The sequence below is a fragment of the Oncorhynchus nerka genome, linkage group LG11 (genome assembly GCF_034236695.1).
Source record: "Oncorhynchus nerka isolate Pitt River linkage group LG11, Oner_Uvic_2.0, whole genome shotgun sequence".
NCBI classification, from domain to species: Eukaryota; Metazoa; Chordata; class Actinopteri; order Salmoniformes; family Salmonidae; genus Oncorhynchus; species Oncorhynchus nerka.
This window is the reverse complement of record NC_088406.1, coordinates 55739317-55761467: the sequence shown is the minus strand read 5'-3', so window position 1 is coordinate 55761467 and position 22151 is coordinate 55739317. Positions and strand designations below refer to the sequence as shown.

General features: G+C 42.2%; 1 pseudogene; it reads left to right on the top strand.

Moving 5' to 3' along the window:
• The window catches only part of LOC115137516 (diacylglycerol kinase delta-like), a 51674-nt pseudogene extending 30202 nt beyond the window's left edge, over positions 1-21472 (top strand).
• The last annotated feature ends 679 nt before the right edge of the window (positions 21473-22151 follow it).

Below are 22151 nucleotides of genomic sequence, written 5' to 3'. Positions count from 1 at the left end.
AATGGAAGAATGTGCAAAGTAGAAATAAAAATAATGGGGTGCAAAGGAGCAAAATAAATAAATAAATTAAATACAGTTGGGAAAGAGGTAGTTGTTTGGGCTAAATTATAGGTGGGTTATGCACAGGTTATGCACAGTTATGCATCTGTGAGCTGCTCTGACAGTTGGTGCTTAAAGCTAGTGAGGGAGATAAGTGTTTCCAGTTTCAGAGATTTTTGTAGTTCGTTCCAGTCATTGGCAGCAGAGAACTGGAAGGAGAGGCGGCCTAAGAAAGAATTGGTTTTGGGGGTGACTAGAGAGATATACCTGCTGGAGCGTGTGCTACAGGTGGGAGATGTTATGGTGACCAGCGAGCTGAGATAAGGGGGGACTTTACCTTGCAGGTCTTGTAGATGACATGGAGCCAGTGGGTTTGGCGACGAGTATGAAGCGAGGGCCAACCAACGAGAGAGTACAGGTCGCAATGGTGGGTAGTATATGGGGCTTTGGTGACAAAACGGATTGCACTGTGATAGACTGCATCCAATTTGTTGAGTAGGGTATTGGAGGCTATTTTGTAAATGACATCGACAAAGTCGAGGATTGGTAGGATGGTCAGTTTTACAAGGGTATGTTTGGCAGCATGAGTGAAGGATGCTTTGTTGCGAAATAGGAAGCCAATTCTAGATTTAACTTTGGATTGGAGATGTTTGATATGGGTCTGGAAGGAGAGTTTACAGTCTAACCAGACACCTAAGTATTTGTAGTTGTCCACGTATTCTAAGTCAGAGCCGTCCAGAGTAGTGATGTTGGACAGGCGGGTAGGTGCAGGTAGCGATCGGTGGAAGAGCATAAATTTAGTTTTACTTGTATTTAAGAGCAATTGGAGGCCACAGAAGGAGAGTTGTATGGCATTGAAGCTTGTCTGGAGGGTTGTTAACACAGTGTCCAAAGAAGGGCCAGAAGTATACAGAATGGTGTCGTCTGCGTAGAGGTGGATCAGAGACTCACCAGCAGCAAGAGCGACCTCATTGATGTATACAGAGAAGAGAGTCGGTCCAAGAATTGAACCCTGTGGCACCCCCATAGAGACTGCCAGAGGTCCGGACAGCAGACCCTCCGATTTGACACACTGAACTCTATCAGAGAAGTAGTTGGTGAACCAGGCGAGGCAATCATTTGAGAAACCAAGGCTGTCGAGTCTGCCGATGAGGATGTGGTGATTGACAGAGTCGAAAGCCTTGGCCAGATCAATGAATACGGCTGCACAGTAATGTTTCTTATCGATGGCGGTTAAGATATCGTTTAGGACCTTGAGCGTGGCTGAGGTGCACCCATGACCAGCTCTGAAACCAGATTGCATAGCAGGGAAGGTATGGTGAGATTCGAAATGGTCGGTAATCTGTTTGTTGACTTGGCTTTCGAAGACCTTAGAAAGGCATGGTAGGATAGATATAGGTCTGTAGCAGTTTGGGTCAAGAGTGTCCCCCCTTTGAAGGGGGATGACCGCAGCTGCTTTCCAATCTTTGGGAATCTCAGACGACACGAAAGAGAGGTTGAACAGGCTAGTAATAGGGGTGGCAACCATTTCGGCAGATAATTTTAGAAAGAAAGGGTCCAGATTGTCTAGCCCGGCTGATTTGTAGGGGTCCAGATTTTGCAGCTCTTTCAGAACATCAGCTGAACGGATTTGGGAGAAGGAGAAATGGGGAAGGCTTGGGCGAGTTTCTGTTGGGGGTGCAGTGCTGTTGACCGGGGTAGGAGTAGCCAGGTGGAAAGCATGGCCAGCCGTAGAAAAATGCTTATTGAAATTCTCAATTATGGTGGATTTATCAGTGGTGACAGTGTTTCCTATCTTCAGTGCAGTGGGCAGCTGGGAGGAGGTGTTCTTATTCTCCGTGGACTTTACAGTGTCCCAGAACTTTTTTGAGTTAGTGTTGCAGGAAGCAAATTTCTGCTTGAAAAAGCTAGCCTTGGCTTTTCTAACTGCCTGTGTATAATGGTTTCTAGCTTCCCTGAACAGCTGCATATCACGGGGGCTGTTCGATGCTGATGCAGAACGCCATAGGATGTTTTTGTGTTGGTTAAGGGCAGTCAGGTGTGGGGAGAACCAAGGGCTATATCTGTTCCTGGTTCTAAATTTCTTGAATGGGGCATGTTTATTTAAGATGGTTAGGAAGGCAATTTTTTAAAAAATCCAGGCATCCTCTACTGACGGGATGAGATCAATATCCTTCCAGGATACCCCGGCCAGGTCGATTAGAAAGGCCTGCTCGCTGAAGTGTTTCAGGGAGCGTTTTACAGTGATGAGTGGAGGTCGTTTGACCGCTGACCCATTACGGATGCAGGCAATGAGGCAGTGATCGCTGAGATCATGGTTGAAGACAGCAGAGGTGTATTTGGAGGGCAAGTTGGTTAGGATGATATCTATGAGGGTGCCCTTGTTTAAGGCTTTGGGGAGGTACCTGGTAGGTTCATTGATAATTTGTGTGAGATTGAGGGCATCAAGTTTAGATTGGAGGATGGCTGGGGTGTTAAGCATGTTCCAGTTTAGGTCGCCTAGCAGCACGAGCTCTGAAGATAGATGGGGGGCAATCAGTTCACATATGGTGTCCAGAGCACAGCTGGGGGCAGAGGGTGGTCTATAGCAGGCGGCAACGGTGAGAGACTTGTTTTTAGAGAGGTGGATTTTTAAAAGTAGAAGTTCAAATTGTTTGGGTACAGACCTGGATAGTAGGACAGAACTCTGCAGGCTATCTTTGCAGTAGATTGCAACACCGCCCCCTTTGGCAGTTCTATCTTGTCTGAAAATGTTGTAGTTTGGAATTAAAATTTCAGAATATTTGGTGGTCTTCCTAAGCCAGGATTCAGACACAGCTAGAACATCCGGGTTGGCAGAGTGTGCTAAAGCAGTGAATAGAACAAACTTAGGGAGGAGGCTTCTAATGTTAACATGCATGAAACCAAGGCTATTACGGTTACAGAAGTCGTCAAAAGAGAGCGCCTGGGGAATAGGAGTGGAGCTAGGCACTGCAGGGCCTGGATTCACCTCTACATCGCCAGAGGAACATAGGAGGAGTAGAATAAGGGTGTGGCTAAAAGCAATAAGAATTGGTCGTCTAGAATGTCTGGAACAGAGAGTAAAAGGAGGTTTCTGGGGGCGATAAAATAGCATCAAGGTATAATGTACAGACAAAGGTATGGTAGGATGTGAATACAGTGGAGGTAAACCTAGGTATTGAGTGATGAAGAGAGAGATATTGTCTCTAGAAACATCATTGAAACCAGGAGATGTCATTGCATGTGTGGGTGGTGGAACTAATAGGTTGGATAAGGTATAGTGAGCAGGACTAGAGGCTCCTCAGTGAAATAAGCCAATAAACACTAACCAAACAGCAATGGACAAGGCATATTGACAGTAAGGAGAGGCATGCTTAGTCGAGTGATCAAAAGGGTCCAGGTGAGTGGAGAGGTTGGTTGGGGGTCACGGCGATTTAGACAGCTAGCCAGGCCATCGGTAGCAAGCTATAGCATAGGATGGAGGTCTGTTATTAGCCACCTCTTGCGTTCCGTCAGTAGATTAGTGGGATTCCATGTGGTAGAGGGGATTAATCCAAATCACATAACAACAACAAAAATAAAAATAATAGATATAGTTATAGAGGCCCAAGAAGAAAACATAATAATAATAAAAATAAATAAATAAATTGTCCGATTGTCTATTCAGATAGCAGCCGATAAGATAGCTAACGGTTAGCAGGCCGCAGATGGGCGTTCAGGTAACGTCGCGACGGAGGAGCCAGCCGGATAACTCCTTCAGGTAGATAACGTCGGCAGTCCAGTTGTGAAGGCCCGGTGGGGCTCCGCGTAGGCAGTAAAACGGGTCCGGATAGGTGACTGCAGCCCAGTGATTGATGGAACTCAGGAGTGATTGACGGAGCTGGCTAGCTCCGGAATAATTGATGTTTGCTCCGGAATCGACGAAAGCCGATAGTCACACGGATAGCAGCTAGCTAGCTGTGAGATCCAGGTATGAATGTCCAGAGAGCGGTTGAAATCCAGGGACATGGAGAGAAAAATTGGTCCGGTATGTTCCGAGCCGCGCTGCGCTGCGCCGTACAAAACTGGCGATAGATTTTCGAGCTAAAGGATAGCTGATGACCACAAACCGTGGTTAGCTGAATACTAACGATTTGCCAGTAAAGAAGCTAACTAGCTTCTGAACTAGCTTCTGATTAGCTTCTGGATTAGCTTCTGGGCTAGCTTCTGGCTAGCTCCTGGCTAGCTTCTGGCTAGTTTCTGGCTAGCTTCTTGGAGTTTCTGGCTAGCTTCTTGGAGGATTACAGATTTGACGTAAATAATACTTTTTTATAAATATAAATTGGTGAGGCGGGTTGCAGGAGAGTGTTTTGAAGATGAGTTGATGGAAAAAAAAAAAAAAAAATGTATGTGAAAAAAGTTGTAAATATATATATATACGGGACACGACAAGACGAGGACAAAAGACGTCTGAACTGCTATGCCATCTTGGAAGGATGATGTGCCTACAAATACGTCACAATGCTGCAGACACCTTGGGGAAAACGTGGAAAACGTAAGCTGACTCGTAGCTCCTCCACAGCCATATAAGGAGTCATTGCCATGAGGCGGTTTAAAAAAATGCGGCACTTCCTAATTGGATTTTTATCTGGGTTTTTCTGTAACATCAGTTCTGTGGCACTCACAGACTATCTTTGCAGTTTTGGAAACGTCAGAGCTGTCAATTATATGCATAGTCAAGCATCTTTTCGTGACAAAATATCTTGTTTAAAACGGGAACGTTTTTCATCCAAAAATTAAAATAGCGCCCCCTAGTTATAAAAGGTTAAAGAAGAAGTTACAGGTCTGTGAGAGCCAGAAATCTTGCTTGTTTGTAGGTGACCAAATACTTATTTTCCACCATAATTTGCAAATAAATTCATTAAAAATCCTACAATGTGATTTTCAGGATTTTTTTCTCTTATTTTGTCTGTCATCGTTGAAGTGTACCTATGATGGAAAATTACTCATCTTTTTAAGTGGGAGAACTTGCACAATTGGTGGCTGACTAAATACTTTTTTGCCCCACTGTATTCCCCCTCAGGATACTGAAAAGATTTAGCATGGGTCCTCAGATCGTCAAAAGGTTCTACAGCTGCACCATCGAGAGCATGGTTGCATCACCGCCTGGTATGGCAACTGCTCGGCCTCCGACCGCAAGGCACTACAGAGGGTAGAGGTTGATCGATTATGATTTTTCAACGCCGATATCGATACCGATTTATTGGAGGACCAAAAAATGCTGATACTGATTAATCGGCCAATTTCTTTTTAAATTAAAAAAATAATAATTTCAATTTGGTTTAAATACTGCAAAAACAAAGTGTTTGACAAGAAAGTAAAAGTGCAATATGTGCCATGTAAAAAAGCTAACGTTTAAGTTCCTTGCTCAGAACATGAGAACATATGAAAGCCGGTGGTTCCTTTTAACATGAGACTTCAATATTCCAAGGTTTTAGGTTGTAGTAGAACTATTTCTCTCTATACCATTTGTATTTCATATACCTTTTGACTATTGGATGTTCTTATAGGCACTTTAGTATTGCCAGTGTAACAGTATAGCTTCCGTCCCTCTCCTCGCCCCTACATCGACAACAGCCACCCTCGAAGCATCGTTACGCATCGCTCCACAAAATCCACGGCCCTTGCAGAGCAAGGGGAACAACTACTCCAAGTCTCAGAGCGAGTGATGTTTGAAACGCTATTTGCGCGCACCCCGCTAACTAGCTAGCCATTTCATATCGGTTACACCAGCCTAATCCCGGGAGTTGATATGCTTGAAGTCAAACAGCTCAATGCTTGAAGCATTGCGAAGAGCTGCTGGCAAAACGCACGAAGGTGCTGTTTGAATTCATGCTTACGAGCCTGCTGCTGCCTACCATCACTCAGTCAGACTGCTCTATCAAATATCAAATCATAGACTTCATTTTAACATAACACAGAAATTACGAGCCTTTGATCATTAATATGGTCGAATCCAGAAAGTATCATTTCGAAAACAAAACGTTTATTATTTCAGTGAAATACGGAACCGTTCCGTTTCATCTAACAGGTGGCATCCATAAGTCTAAATATTGCTGTTACATTGTACAACCTTCAATGTTATGTCATAGTTACGTAAAATTCTGGCAAATTAGGCGGCCCAAACTGTTGCATATACCCTGACTCTGCGTGCAATGAACAGAAGAGAAGTGACAATTTCACCTGGTTAATATTGCCTGCTAACCTGGATTTATTTTAGCTAAATGTGCAGGTTTAGAAATAAATACTTCTGTGTATTGATTTTAAGAAAGGCATTGATGTTTATGGTTAGGTACAGTCGTGCAACGATTGTGCTTTTTTCACAAATGCGCTTTTGTTAAATCATCCCCCGCTTGGCGAAGTTGGCTGTCTTTGTAAGAAAGAAATAGTCTTCACACAGTTCACAACGAGCCAGGCGGCCCAAACTGCTGCATATACCTTGACTCTGTTGCAAGAGAAGTGACACAATTTCCCTAGTTAAAAGAAATTCATGTTAGCAGGCAATATTAACTAACTATGCAGGTTTAAAAATATATACTTGTGTATTGATTTTAAGAAAGGCATTGATGTTTATGGTTAGGCACACATTGGAGCAACGACAGTGCTTTTTCGCGAATGCGCACCGCATCGATTATATGCAACGCAGGACACACGAGATAAACTAGTAATATCATCAACCATGTTTAGTCAACTAGTGATTTTGATTGATTGATTGATTGATTGATTGATTGTTTTTTATAAGATAAGTTTAATTGCTAGCTAGCAACTTACCTTGGCTTACTGCATTTGTGTAACAGGCAGGCTCCTCGTCGAGTGCAATGAGAGGCAGGTGGTTAGAGGGTTGGACTAGTTAACTGTAAGGTTGCAAGATTGAATCCCCGAGCTGCCAAGGTAAAAATCTGTCGTTCTGCCCCTGAACAAGGCAGTTAACCCACCTGACTTGCCTAGTTAAATAAAGATCTAAAAAATTGTTTAAAAAAATTGGTGTCCAAAAATACCAATTTACGATTGTTATGAAAACTTGAAATCGTCCCTCGGCCATTACGATTAATCGGTCGACCGCTAACAGAGGGTAATGTCTATGGCCCAGTACATCACTGGGGCCAAGCTTCCTGCCATCCAGGACCTCTGTACAAGGCAGTGTCAGAGGAAGGCCCTAAAAAATGTCAGACTCCAGCCACCTTAGTCATAGACTGTTCTCTATGCTACTGCATGGCAAGCGGTACTGGGGTGCCAGGTCCAGGTCCAAGAGGCTTCTAAACAGCTTCTACCCCACAAAGGCATAAGACTCCTGAACATCTAATCAAATCGCTACCCAGACTATTTGCATTGCCCTCCCCCTCTTTTACACTGCTTCTACTCTCTGTTGTTATCTATGCATAGTCACTTTAATAACTCTACCTACATGTATATATTGTACATCCGGTACCCCCCTTTATATACAGTCGTGGCCAAAGGTTTTGAGAATTACACAAATATTAATTTTCACAAAGTCTGCTGCCTCAGTTTGTATGATGGCAATTGGCAAATACTCCAGAATGTTATAAAGAGTGATCAAATGAATTGCAATTAATTGCAAAATCCCTCTTTGCCATGCAAATGAACTGAATCCCAAAAAGACATTTCCACTGCATTTCAGCCCTGCCACAAAAGGACCAGCTGACATCATGTCAGTGATTCTCTCGTTAACACAGGTGTGAGTGTTGACGAGGACAAGGCTGGAGATCACTCTGTCATGCTGATTGAGTTCGAATAACAGACTGGAAGCTTCAAAAGGAGGGTGGTGCTTGGAATCATTGTTCTTCCTCTGTCAATCATGGTTACCTGCAAGGAAACACGTGCCATCATCATTGCTTTGCACAAAAATGGCTTCACAGGCAAGGCTAATCCTGCCAATAAGATTTGCACCTAAATCCACCATTTATCGGATCATCAAGAACTTCAAGGAGAGCGGTTCAATTGTTGTGAAGAAGGCTTCAGGGCGCCCAAGAAAGTCCAGCAAGTGCCAGGACCGTGTCCTAAAGTTGATTCAGCTGCGGGATCGGGGCTTGCTCAGGAATGGCAGCAGGCAGGTGTGAGTGCATCTGCACGCACAGTGAGCCGAATACTTTTGGAGGATGGCCTGGTGTCAAGAAGGGCAGCAAAGAAGCCACTTCTCTCCAGGGAAAACATCAGGGACAGACTGATATTCTGCAACGGGTACAGGGATTGGACTGCTGAGGACTGGGGTAAAGTCATTTTCTCTGATGAATCCCCTTTCCGATTGTTTTGGTCATCCGGAAAAAATATTGTCCGGAAAAGACAAGGTGAGCGCAACCATTAGTCCTGTATCATGCCAACAGTAAAGCATCCTGAGACCATTCATGTGTGGGGTTGCTTCTCAGCCAAGGGAGTGGGCTCACTCACAATTTTGCCTAAGAACACAGCCATGAATAAGGAATGGTACCAACACATCCTCAGAGAGCAACTTCTCCCAACCATCCAGGAACAGTTTGGTGATGAACAATGCCTTTTCCAGCATGATGGAGCACCTTGCCATAAGGCAAAAGTGATAACTAATTGGATCGGGGAACAAAACATCGATATTTTGGGTCCATGGACAGGAAACTCCCCAGACCTAAATCCCATTGAGAACTTGTGGTCAATCCTCAAGAGGCGGGTCGACAAACAAAACCCCACAAATTCTGACAAACTCCAAGCATTAATTATGCAAGAAGGGGCTGCCATCAGTCAGGATGTGGCCCAGAGGTTAATTGACAACATGCCAGGGCAGATTGCAGAGGTCTTGAAAAAGAAGGGTCAACATTGCAAATATTGACTCTTTGCATCAACTTCATGTAATTGTTAATACAAGCTTTTGACACTTATGAAATGCTTGTAATTATACTTCAGTATTCCATAGTAACATCTGACAAAAAATATCTAAAGACACTGAAGCAGCAGACTTTGTGAAAATTAATATTTGTGTCATTCTCAAAACTTTTGGCCACGACTCTAGTCTCACTGTTGTTTTTTTACTGCTGCTCTTTAATTACTTTCTTATTCATTAAAAAAACTGCATTGTTGGTTAGAGGCTCGTAAGTAAGCATTTTATTTCACTGTAAGGTCTACACCGGTTTTATTCGGCGCATGTGACTAATACAATTTTGATTTGAATATTGTATTTTGAAAATCAGATACTTAGATATGAATATGTAGCAAAATTGAAAGAGTAATTTGGTGCAGTGAACAAGTGACTGAATTTGTTTGTACTCAGTTAATTGAAAATGTGCTTTGAGTTTTGAAACATGAGCCATTTTGATGATCTGTTTAGATGTTGGTGCTTAGTGGTGAAAATGTACCACATACTTGTGAAAATTTTACCAAAGTGTTTGAAAAACACACTACATTTAAATATAACTTAATCAAACTGCTGAAAACGGTTAACTACTGAACCAAAATTGTATAGTGCCTAGTTTACGTATATAGTTTTATAACTGCTGAACACTGTCAAATTCTATGTTCTTACATCATGCATTGTGTCAATTGACATGTATTTGTTTTGGAAGATGAAACAAAATCATATGTGGCTGTAAATACATCATCCTCCATCAGCCAATGTGTTTCAATAGGACAAAGTCGAAAGAGTCACTATGTGCTACCATTTTGAATGATTGTGTCGTGTATAATGCACTGCTGAAATACCTGGGTTGTATATAAGAATATATTCCTCTCATTATCTATATTTCATTGATACACTGTAAACTGAATTTGTCAAGCAGAGAGACGGGTAATACAGTATCAGTTGAAGTCACATAGAAAATGTGATTTTGTACAATGTTGCATGGGGCAGAAATGGCATACACACACCGTGCTATCACAAAACCGTTATACTGGAGCCTACTGCTATACAATACCCCCACAATAACACCCTATTTTCGATGATTTGTCTTACGCATGAAACTGTAAGACTGACATATTTCTCAACATGCTCTCAACCTGCCATTGGAAACAAATCATCATTTTGAAAATAGTGCCTTGCATATTTTGCTATCGAATTAAATGTTTGTTAAAATCACTAAATGTTGACCTGATAATTATTTGACGTATTGGTAACTAAATGAAATGGTATTTCATGAAGAATATGTTTTTTGCATGAATGACTCAGGTGAAAGATGTGTTCAACTCCAATTTTTTTTTTCACCTTTATTTAACCAGGCAAGTCAGTTAAGAACACATTCTTATTTTCAATGACGGCCCAGGAACAGTGGGTTAACTGCCTGTTCAGGGGCAGAACGACAGATTTGTACCTTGTCAGCTCGGGGGTTTGAACTCACAACCTTCTGGTTACTAGTCCAACGCTCTAACCACTAGGCTACCCTGCCGCCTCCCAATGAATGCACCATCAAAGGTTCTGAACATTATACAGTGGACATCAGTTTAGAGTTTTGTATTTCGAGTTTTGAAAATCTACATCTGTAAAATGCATCAAAGTAATTGAAAACATTGAACATTGTCATTAAAGGGATAGTTCACCCAAATCACGTAATTACCCTGTAAGCAGTCTATGGACAAGGTATGACAACAATCCACGCATTGGTTTTGTTAACCAGGCTCTTTTTCCAAATGATAACTTTTTAGCATTTGTGGCACAAATCTAATGTAAAGCCAATATTAGAATTGTTTTGCGCTTCCTGTCCAAATCATCCTAAAGTATAATGTTACAAATAGATGTTTTGGACATGAAGCTAAATGCTAATATCGGTACCATTGACGTGCATTGGATTTGTGCCACAAATGCTAAAAAGTGTGCATTTGGAAACGGCGGCCAGGTAAGCGAAAGCAAATCATGGATTGCTGTCTTACCTTGTCCGTAAACTGTTTTCAGGGTAAGGAAACAAATATGTAATTTTGTCATTTGGGTGAACTATCCCTTTTGAGAGTTGGAGAAATGGAAGCATATACAGTGTGCGAGCCTTTCTGTTGTTTTCATGTATACTTTATTAGCCCAGCACTTGTGTTTTTAATCATGTGCGTATGACCATGAATATGGACATAGCAAATGAACAGTCTCTTTCGTAGTTTCATAGCGACCTGTCTGGTTTAATGTTTCTCCCCATCTGCTCTCCTGTTGCAGTGTCGTACAGTGAAGATCACCATCCTCGGGGATGAAGGCCGGTGCAGGTGGATGGAGAGGCCTGGGTCCAGCCCCCGGGGTACATCAAGATTATCCACAAGAACCGCACTCAGACTCTCACCAGAGACAGAGTGAGTACACATCTATGGTGTCACATAGATGCCTTATTTCTAGGGCCTCGAATTTTGGCTGACCAATTAGGATCCAGTTTTTCCAGGTCCGGTCGTGGTCCCGACCGCCTAACTTTGGTCTTCAACCTGACAAATTGAGGCTCATTCCGTGAATACGCTATTGTATATATTACATTAAAGTGCAAATTATCACGAAAAGGCACAGCTTCATATTCTGCAGTTGTAATTGACATGATTTGTTTGTACAGTATTTGTATCTGTCTTGTGTAAATGTTGCCGTCCTATTGCAGTCATATGTTTACTCGTATCGCATCTGACTTAACACAACTATTGTTCCCTCTGGCAAGAATACGGCTATTTTATTATATTCTATTTATCCTGTTGACTGTTTGTCCCAGGCCTTTGAGAGCACGCTGAAGTCATGGGAAGACAAGCAGAGGTGCGAGTTCCCCTGTCCGCTGACCCAGTATGCATTGCAGCCGGAGATCGTATCCGAGGAAGAAGCCTCCCAGATCAACCTGTTTGGCCAGGCGGGCGGCGCTCTCATCCACAGGTAAGGTTACTTGAATTCATCATTAATTAATAATAGCATTAGATTAAAGCAGGGTAGAGTTAAATTCCATTTAGATTGAAACATTCGTTGTACAAAATTATTTTCTCTAATTGGAATTTCAGTTAATCTAAATGGATTTGTACCAGCCCATGATATACAATGCCCTCAATAGGTCAACTTATGGCCAAACTATACCAGACACTCTGATGCTCCGTTTGCTGCTTCTGGCATACAGTAGCATGCCAAAAACAGCACTTACGGAACGCTTGTGATATGGTTGCAGTGTAGTTTCACAGTAACATTAGATGTTCGATGTCATGACGAACTGTGTGTGTGTTCACAGTATCCGAGAGATCGCCCAGTCCCACCACAGTATGGAGCAGGAGCTGGCCCACGCTGTCAACGCAAGCTCAAAGGCCATGGACGTGGTCTACGCCAATTCCAAGAGCACAGGGGTATGTGGGGCTCCTGTTCTACCTTTCTTTGATACCAGTCAACCATCTTCTAGTAGTACAGGGGTGTCCAAAATACGGCCGGCATGCCAAATGTGGCCGAGTGCCAATCTTTTTTGGTTCATACGGTATTCATGCCCCTTGACTTATTTCATATTTTGTTGTGTTACAGCCTGAATTCAAAATATATTACATCAATGTTTTCCTCACCCATCTACACACAATACCCCATAATGACAAAGTGAAAACATGTTTTTTTTACATTTTAGAAAATGTATTGAAAATGAGTTTTTACACCCCTGAGTCTATGCTTTGTAGAATCACTTTTGGCAGCGATGGCAGCTGTGAGTCTTTCTGGGTAAGTCTATAAGAGCTGGATTGTACAACATTTGCCCATTTTATTATTTTCAAAATTCTGGTTGTTGATGATTGCTAGACAACAATTTTCAGGTCTTGCCATACATTCAAGTAGATTTAAGTGAAAACTGTAACTTGGCCACTCAGGAAAGTTCACTATTTTCTGGGCAAGCAACTCCAGTGTAGATTTGGCATTGTGTTTTATTGTCCTGTTGAAAGGTGAACTAGGACACCTCCCAGTGTCTGGTGCCTGTGCTTCTGAAAAACTCTCCAATTATGATTAATGACAACAAGCATACCCATAACATGATGCAGCCACCACTATTCTTGAAAATAGAGAGTTGTTTGGGGCAAATACAATAAAACACAACACTTTGTATTCAGGACAAAAAGTGAATTACTTTACCATGTTTTTTGCCGGCCTAGAAAAATGCATCATTTTTTTTCTGGCCTTGTGTTCTAAAAATATGTTGTTGTTTTTTCATTTGAGTTCTTGAGTTCAATATAATTTATTGTGGCAGAACCTAAGATATGTAGTTGTGTCCTGTTGATAAATATGGATTCCCCCTGTGAAGAAAGTGTAGAATTGAAGGAAATTGTTTTAAAATGTAACAATAAATAATTTTAAAATGTGTAATATGAAATTGCACCCTCACTTTCAGACTGCCGCCCATGTCTATATTATAATACCATAAGCTACAAGCTTACGGCAGTGAATTTCAGTGCGAGTCTCCTGCTTTCACTCAATTCTCTGGTTTAATAAGAGCAATGGGAGTCCTTGACCATGCAGTTGCAGCCAAATATATTGGCACACTTGTGCTTTTCTTAAATAATTCCTTATTCCTTAAATACTTTTTGGGGATTTTCAACATTACAGAACCAATTTTATTTTTGTAAACTTAAGTTTACAATTTTAATTTAGAAAAAAAAGTGGCATGGACAAAATGATTGACACTCCGTACGCTAGTACTTTGTTACACAGCCTTTGGCCAAGATAACTGCCAACGCTTGTTGTAGGCATCAATGAGCTTGCTGCAACTTTCTACTGACAATTTGTCCCACTTTTCAGCAGCAAACTGCTCTAATTCTTCAATATTTCAGCGGTGCCTGCCACCAAGTGCTGTTTTTAGATCTCGCCATAGGTTTTGGAAGTAGAAAGCTGCAGCAAGCTCATTGATGGCTACAAGAAGCGTTTGCATGACACCTTCTTGTTGAACATCTCATTCCAAAATCATGGGCATTAATATGGAATTGGTCCCCCCTTTGCTGCTGTAACAACCTCCACTCTTCTGGGAAGGCTTTCCACTTGAAGTTGGAACGTTGCTGCAGGGACTTGCTTCCATTCTGCCACAAGAACATTAGTGAAGTTGGCTCTGAAGTTGGGCGATTAGGCCTGGCTTGCAGTCATCATTCAAATTCATCCCAAAGATGTTAGATGGGATTGAGGTCAGGGCTCTGTGCAGGCCAGTCAAGTTCTTCCACACCAATCTCGACAACCCATTTCTGTATAGACCTCGATTTGTGCACGGGGGCATTATCATGCTGAAACTGGAAAGTGCCTTCCCCAAACTATTGCCAAAAAGTGGCCAGTCCTCTTCTGGTTGTGCCGGGTGGAGATTATAACAGAACATGGCCAAGATGTTCATAGATGACCAGCAGGGTCAAATAATAATAATCACAGTGGTTCTAGAGGGTGCAACAGGTCAGCACCTCAGGAGTAAATGTCAGTTGACTTTTCATAGCCGATCATTAAGAGTATCTCTACCGCTCCTGTTGTCTCTAGAGAGTTGAAAACCGCAGGTCTGGGACAGGTTGCACGTCCGGTGAACAGGTCAGTGTTCCATAGCCGCAGGCAGAACGGTTTAAACTGGAGCAGCAGCACGGCCAGGTGGACTGGGGACAGCAAGGAGTCATCAGGCCAGGTAGTCCTGAGGCATGGTCCTAGGGCTCAGGTCCTCCGAGAGAAAGAGAGAGAATTAGAGAGAGTATGCTTAAATTCACACAACACCGGATAAGACAGGAGAAATACACTAGATATAACAAACTGACCCTAGCACCCCGACACAAACTATTGCAGCATAAATACTGGAGGCTGAGACCAGAGGGGTCAGGAGACACTGTGGCCACGATACCCCCGGACAGGTCCAAACAGGCAGGATATAACCCCTCCCACTTTGCCAAAGCACAGCCCACACCACTAGAGGGATATTTTCAACCACCAAATTACTATCCTGAGACGAGGCCGAGTATAGCCCACAAAGATCTCCCCCATGGCACGAACCCAAGGAGGGGCGCCAACCCGGACAGGAAGATCACATCAGTGACTCAATCCACTCCATCGTTGTAACATTAGCTGTGTTCGAATACTCATACTATCCATACTATTTGTGATGTAAATTGAGTATGTAGTATGCTTATTGGTCATGGTATGGATATAGATAGTAATCCAAAGTTCCCAGATGTCGTACTAAATTTGCCAAAATACGAAGTATACAAGCAGTGGACACTATTTCCATGCTTTTAGGGCCCATAATGCAATTCTTCAGAAAATGTGCGTGGCTACATGTTTTCAGATTTGAAGTTAATGGCAGAAAATATGCAGCTGAAGTCTGATGAGAGTGGATACAAATTCATTGCTTTAACTAATGACAAATGTTAAGAAAATGTTGAGCAATGTAAAAAAGGCATTTTCAGATACGTTACACCAGACATTTGGCTGACCATTTGTTAGCTATGCTATCCTTACGAACCGCATATCATTACAGCAGTATCAAGAGAGTAGCTAGCTACCTAGCTTAGTTGGCTACTCATATATCGGACTTGTCAGTATATTAACTATATACCATCTAACTAACTACCGCACATTTATTGACTTAATTATTCACGTCTTTCTTAGCTAAGTGGTATAGTCGTTGTGCATTTGCAATGGGCATTGTTAATTCGCTCTGGCTATCTACTCCCCATTTCAGTGCACTCTTGTCTGAGTGTGCCAGAGTGCATAATAACTGATGCAGCACAGTTAGTCACCAATGGTCTGGATAACATGAAAACAGCCTAACCAGCTCTGCTAGTGCAAGTAAAATGGTCAGAGTGGGATGCTCTCTTATTTGTGTCTGGAAGTAGCTAGCAAGCTAGCCAACGTTAGCCAGTTAGCTTGGGTATTTGACTACTGGCTTTGTGAGGTCAGAACCCTCGCACAAACCCTACTCCCAGTGTGTGCTCTGAAAACACTCCGAGAAGGAAACCCTCCAAATTTATGAAAGGACAATCTGACAGCGCTCTGAATTTACGAACGCTCAGAGCACACTCTGAGTGCGAACGCACCCTAGGCGTTTCTGTTTCTTCATCCTCCTCTTCATCCTTCATCCTCCCCTCTCTTCTCTTTCTCAATGTCCTCGCGCACTCTCTCTATTTCCACATTATTTTGCACCTAGTCTTATTTCCATTTCACCACCACAGCCAGTATCGTTGCTGTCTCCTTCTCCTCAGTGATGGCTGCTCTAATCTCCTCCATCCATTCCATTTTCATTATCAAGCCATTCCGCATTAATAAATTGTAGTTCATTACTATAAATGCAAGTCGTCAACTTGCAATGACAGTCCATTCTATTATAAGTGTGTGTGAGTGTGTACGTTTGTGTGTCTTTGCCTCTATTTGTTTGTTGTGAGAGTGCTGGGATTGTTTAGTGGGTTGTTTAGCATCAGTTGGCTGACCCGTTTGAGGAAGGGGAGACCTGCAGATTTGCTCACCACCATAGGGTGTCTGGGAGGATGATAGTGTATACACAACAATGAAGCCTGCAATGTGACGATCTGAGCCAGGTTCTTTTTTGTGAAAGTTATAATGCTCAGCCTGAAGTGGTCTGGCTACATGACGAACACGGGCTAGAATTTATTTTCAGAAAGGAAGAATTTGACTTTGCCCAATTTATTTCCAAACTCTAGGGGAGAAGAAGAAATGTGGTGTTTATATGAATTAACCTTACAATGTGACCAAGTGGTAGATATAGATGCTACAAATGCAATATATACATCTTAAATTGTAATATGTCATTTTGTTTTGCGCTTTGATGATTTGTGTCTTGGGATGAAGCCCATATGGGCTGGGCAGTGGGCACCAAATGGTGAATGACATTTGAAAAACAAATCTATCATATCTAAACAACCTACATACAGTAATCACACACATACAATGCACATTGTCCCCCTGCTTCTGTGGTTAACTAAATGCATCTGTGGTTTGTGTACATATGTCATTTGTTTGTGTTCATCTCTGTTCTACGCAGGGTCTGAACTGCAGTGTTTGTGGTTCAGATGGTCAGTAACGTCAAGGCCCTTCACAGTGAGACAGAGCTGCTACTGGCAGGCAAGATGTGCCTGGTAAGTCGCAAAGCTGTTGTCTGCCTGCCTGTCGGTGTGTCTGTCTGCCTGTGTGCAGCTGCCTGCGTAAAAAAATTTTTTTGGGGGGTCAATATGGGAGTACGTTTTAGTCCCAGTCCAGTAATACCACACCTGGTTTAACCCCTTACATTTGTGGGAATTGGCCAATATGGATAGGGCTAAATTGAAATGTTTCTTACAGAAGTGGAAATATGAAAATAATCTATAACTATGGTAACAATTAAAAGGGAACAGTTTGGAGATAATGGGGAAATGATTTTCTTTGGAACACAACCCTGCATCCCTGCCATAACACAATTACTGTTGTTTACACAGACCAAAAATGGTCCATTTTAAATCGCAATCTGGTCAGATGGGCATCATTTGAAAACTTGTTCTAATGCCAACATGACTAGCTAAATTGTAAAATACTATCTTACATTGTTAGCCTTTCACTAGGCAATTCAGAGAAGCAGATGGTGCGCATAGAAAGGAGTCATGAGTGCGTTCAGATGCGTGGTCTGTGGCAAATCTTTGTCACAATACAGCAAGCAGCCTCATTCTATTCGGGACAACCCAGGGTATAACGCCATGTCATTTTGTAACTGTACATCAAACATAGTGATCATAAACGTTTGAAACTGTATATTACATGAGTTTTATGATATGGAAATGTGAAATGCACATTTGGACTCACAGGTGTTTGGTTTGCTTGTCGGACATCAAAGCAGTACAAAGCAGACAACGTCTCATCTTTCGAGTCCTCACAATTTACAGCACTTCCCTCACTTAGACAACAATAAATGTGGAAAAGTTGCCCAATTAACGGGAGGGATGGGGGCCACTTCATAGTCGCACGGTGCTCAAGTTCAGAACGGCTGTCAGTCAAAACCCATACAGATCTTTGAAGTGGAGACACTGACGTCATGTACAGTATAACATGTTACTGTGCAGCCACTGTGTTCCAATTTAGTCACTTATTAGTGTCCAAATCTGCCATTTTCAACCTGTATACGAGTACGAGTGGAAAGGGCTACCAAAAATGGGTCTTGATGATTGATTAATTTAATCAGGTCGGTGTGTTAGTGCTAGGCTAGAGTAAATATTTTCACCTCTGTGGGTCAATAGCACTGAACAGTCTATCACCCAATGTCTAACCTGGCTGGCTGTTTTTCTCTAACCTGTCTGTGTTTCTGCAGGGATACCTGGCTGATTTCTCCAAGCGTAGCCGCAGTGCCAAGTTTTGTCTTGTCCCCAAGTTCACAAAAACAACAAGAACAAGGAAGCCTGTGCCACTCTCACACTGCCAAGTACTATCTACCTCTATTTTTCTCTCTTTTTCTCACTCTCACACACAGCAATTAGTCTGGAACACTCTGGGTTAAATAATGTTTGGACAATGACAAATCAGGGTCAAATCTCTTTGAAAATCACATTCAATTCTATCTGAGGTCGGCACCACCTTCCACACACCACCGATCTCTCTTCTGATTGGTTGACCGAATCAACACCTTCGCTCTGATTGGCTATCATAAGCAGAGCTCCTGGCCCAGTGGCTCCAGGTAGAACGTTTATACGCAGATCTATGATCAGCTTACCCTGCCCTGATCTTAACTTAAACCATTAAAAGTTGAAAACCACAAAACTGCAGTGGTGGAAAAAGTACCCAATTGTCATACTTGTGTAAAAGTATAGATACCTTAATAGAAGGTTATTCAAGTGGAAGTCACCCAGTATAATACTACTTGAGTAAAAGTCTAAAAGCATTTGGTTCTAAATATACTTAAGTTTCAAAAGTAAAAGTATAAATCACTTCAAATTGCTTAAATTAAGCAAAGCAGAAGGCACCATTTTCTTGTTTTTAAAATGTACAAATGATGCATTTGTGTTTAGTAAGTCCGCCAGATCAGAGGCAGTAGGGATGACCAGGGATGGTCTCTTGATGAGTGTGTGAATTGGACCATTTTCCTATCCTGCTAAGCATTCAAAATGTAACTTTTGGGTATCAGGGACAAATATATGTAAAAAGTACATTACCTTCTTTAGAAATGTAGTGGAGTAAAAGTTGCCCAAAATATAAATAGTAAAGTACAGATACCCCCAAAAACTACTTAAGAAGTACTTTAAAGTATTTTTACTTAAGTACTTTACACCACTGCAAAACTGACCTTAGATCAGCATCTTCTGATAATCTAAATTTACCCTGGCTCAGTTTATGGGCTGCAGTAGGTTGAAGTTCCCCTTAACCACTGATAGAGGCTCATATATTTTTCTTCCCCCTAATGGTCAACGTTAGTATTGACGGTAGGTTCATCTGACCCTAGAGCTGCGGTTAAGGGCTGTGGCAGGGTTGTGGCGTCTCTCTGTGGTGTCTGTCCGTGGTGTTGGGGGTCTGAAGGGGGTCTTGCTTTCTGCAGTGCGCCAGTGGGGCACAGAGGAGGTAGCCGCCTGGCTGGAGCTCATCTGTCTCACTGAGTACAAGGAGATCTTTATTGGAAATGACGTGCGTGGCGCCGAGCTGCTGCACCTGGAGAGGAGGGACCTCAAGGTACTGCACACACACACACACACACATGCAGGCTGTCCCAAATATCTCTCCTTCCTCCCAAAGTGTGCACTTGTTTACTTCCCTGCACTCATTTGAAAGGAAATAGTGGCATAAAGAACTCCCACTAGGCCATGCCTCCACCAATCCAATGCTTTTAGGTTTGTGAGAGGTAGTGAATGAGCAGTGATGGAGAGTAGAGAACTAAATGTAGTTCAACTAGTAATTTAATTACATTTTGCTGTAGCTTGGTTGTAGTTTAACTAAATTCTAATCTTGGTAGTGTTTTCAGTAGTTTTTTTGCCATGTAGCTAACTACTGGAACTACGCACCTTTTTTTGCAAAAATAACCGAAAAACATTTCACGAAGTATACTGAACAAAAATTTTAAAAAGCAACATGTAAAGTGGACCCATGTTTCATGAGCTGAAATAAAAGATCCCCAGATATACACAAAGCAAATTTCTCTCAAATGTTGTGCACAAATTTGTTTACATTCCTGTTAAGGAGCATTTCTACTTTGCCACGATAATCTATCCACCTGACAGGTGTGGCATATCAAGAAGCTGATTAAACAGCATGATCATTACACAGGTGTACCTTGTGCTGGGGAAAAAGGCCACTCTAAAATGTACAGTTTTGTCACACAACACAATGCCACAGATGTCTAATGTTTTGAGGGAGTATGCAATTGGCATGCTGACTGCAGGAATGTCCACCAGAGCTGTTGCCAGAGATTTGAATGATAATTTCTTTACGACATGCCGCATCACGATAATGCTCGGCCCCATGTCGCACGGATCTTTACACAATTCCTGGAACCTTAAAATGTTCCAGTTATTCCATGGCCTGTATACTCACCTGACATGTCACCCATTGAGCATGTTTGGAATGCTTTGGATCGACGTATACGACAGTGTGTTCCAGTTCCTGCCAATATCCAGCAACTTCACACAGCCATTGAAGAGGAGTGGGACAACATTCCACAGGCCACAATCAACAGTCTGATCAACTCTATGTGAAGTTGTTGTGTCGCGCTGCATGAGGCAAATGGTGGTCAAACCAGACACTGACTGATTTTCTGATCCATGCCCCTACCTTTTTTTTAAGTATCTGTGAGCAACAGATGTATATCTGTATTCCTAATAATGTGAAATCCATAGAGTAGGGCTTATTTCATTCATTGAAATGGACTGATTTCCTTATATGAACTAACTCGACAAAATCTTTGAATGTTTTGCGTGCTACATTTATATATTTGTTCAGTATAGTTATAGATAAAAGTTAAGAATTTGAAGTTAGGATAGCCTGTGTCTCTAAATTGTTGAATAAAATGTTTTGTTCAGTATAGTTATATAGTTTTTCAAAGTAACTTTAGTTAAGTGAACTATTTTCCTTAAAGGTAGCTTAATTTCTTCCATTGTGAAGTCATTTGTAGCTTGGTAAACTATATTTTCAGAGTAGCTTCCCCAACATTGTGAACGAGTGCACACGTCATGTGAAAGGATATGTTATTGGGACGCAACCATTCTTTCAGGTGCCAGGTAGAGCTTTTCTTATGTTTCACTACTCTGGGACTTTACCATGAGTGTTTGATTTTATTCCCTCGTCATTGATTAAAATGATTTATAGTCTATAATAGAGCTTGGAGTTTTCCCTGCTATAGGTGACGTCTGGGAAAAATCATGACCCTACATGTTACATGGGTCCATATGTGTGCCTTGGTGTTTGTTCTAATGTGTGTGTGTGTCCGTCCGTCCAATGCAGGACTTGGGGGTGACGAAGGTTGGCCACATGAAGCGTATCCTCCAGGGTATCAGAGTGTTGAGTCGCAGCAGCAGCACTGCCAGCGAAGCCTAGGCTCTCTCCTGTCTGTGTGTTGCACCAGACCCTCTACCAAAACTGACAGTACTCAGCCGCGCTGAACAGCTTGAACGCAATGGGACCAACAACTAACTTACCTTAACCTCTATACACTCAAATATGGATTTGAGTTTAGTCAACCAATCAGATTTAACACAGTGCCTTTCTTCACTCTCCACCTCGGCAGCATCCAGGAGCAACCAACTGAACTGCAAACAGGGGAGGCCAAACCACTATTTTATATTTTTTATTTAACCTTTATTTAACTAGGCAAGTCAGTTAAGAACAAATTCTTATTTGCAATGATGGCCTAGGAACAGTAGGTTAACTGCCTTGTTCAGGGGAAGAACATCAGATGTTTACCTTGTCAGCTTGGGGAATTGATCTATCATCCTTTTGGTTACTGGACAAATGCTCTAACCTGCCGCCCCCTAATCTTTGCTGCCCCGTGTAAGGAGGGGAGGGGTGTTCAATGAGGTCAGTTGAGAGAAGAAAGTCAGGGGAGATTACACGGAATCCAGTCGGGCTGGCTACCAGGAACACAAAGCCTGCCGACAGAATGCCTTATCAACAAACCAGCGCCAGACTCCACCAATTAACGTTAGACCAATTGAACTTTTCTTAGGGCTAGACACCCAACTTCCGGGGAAAACTGGAGGGCGCGCAATTCAAATAA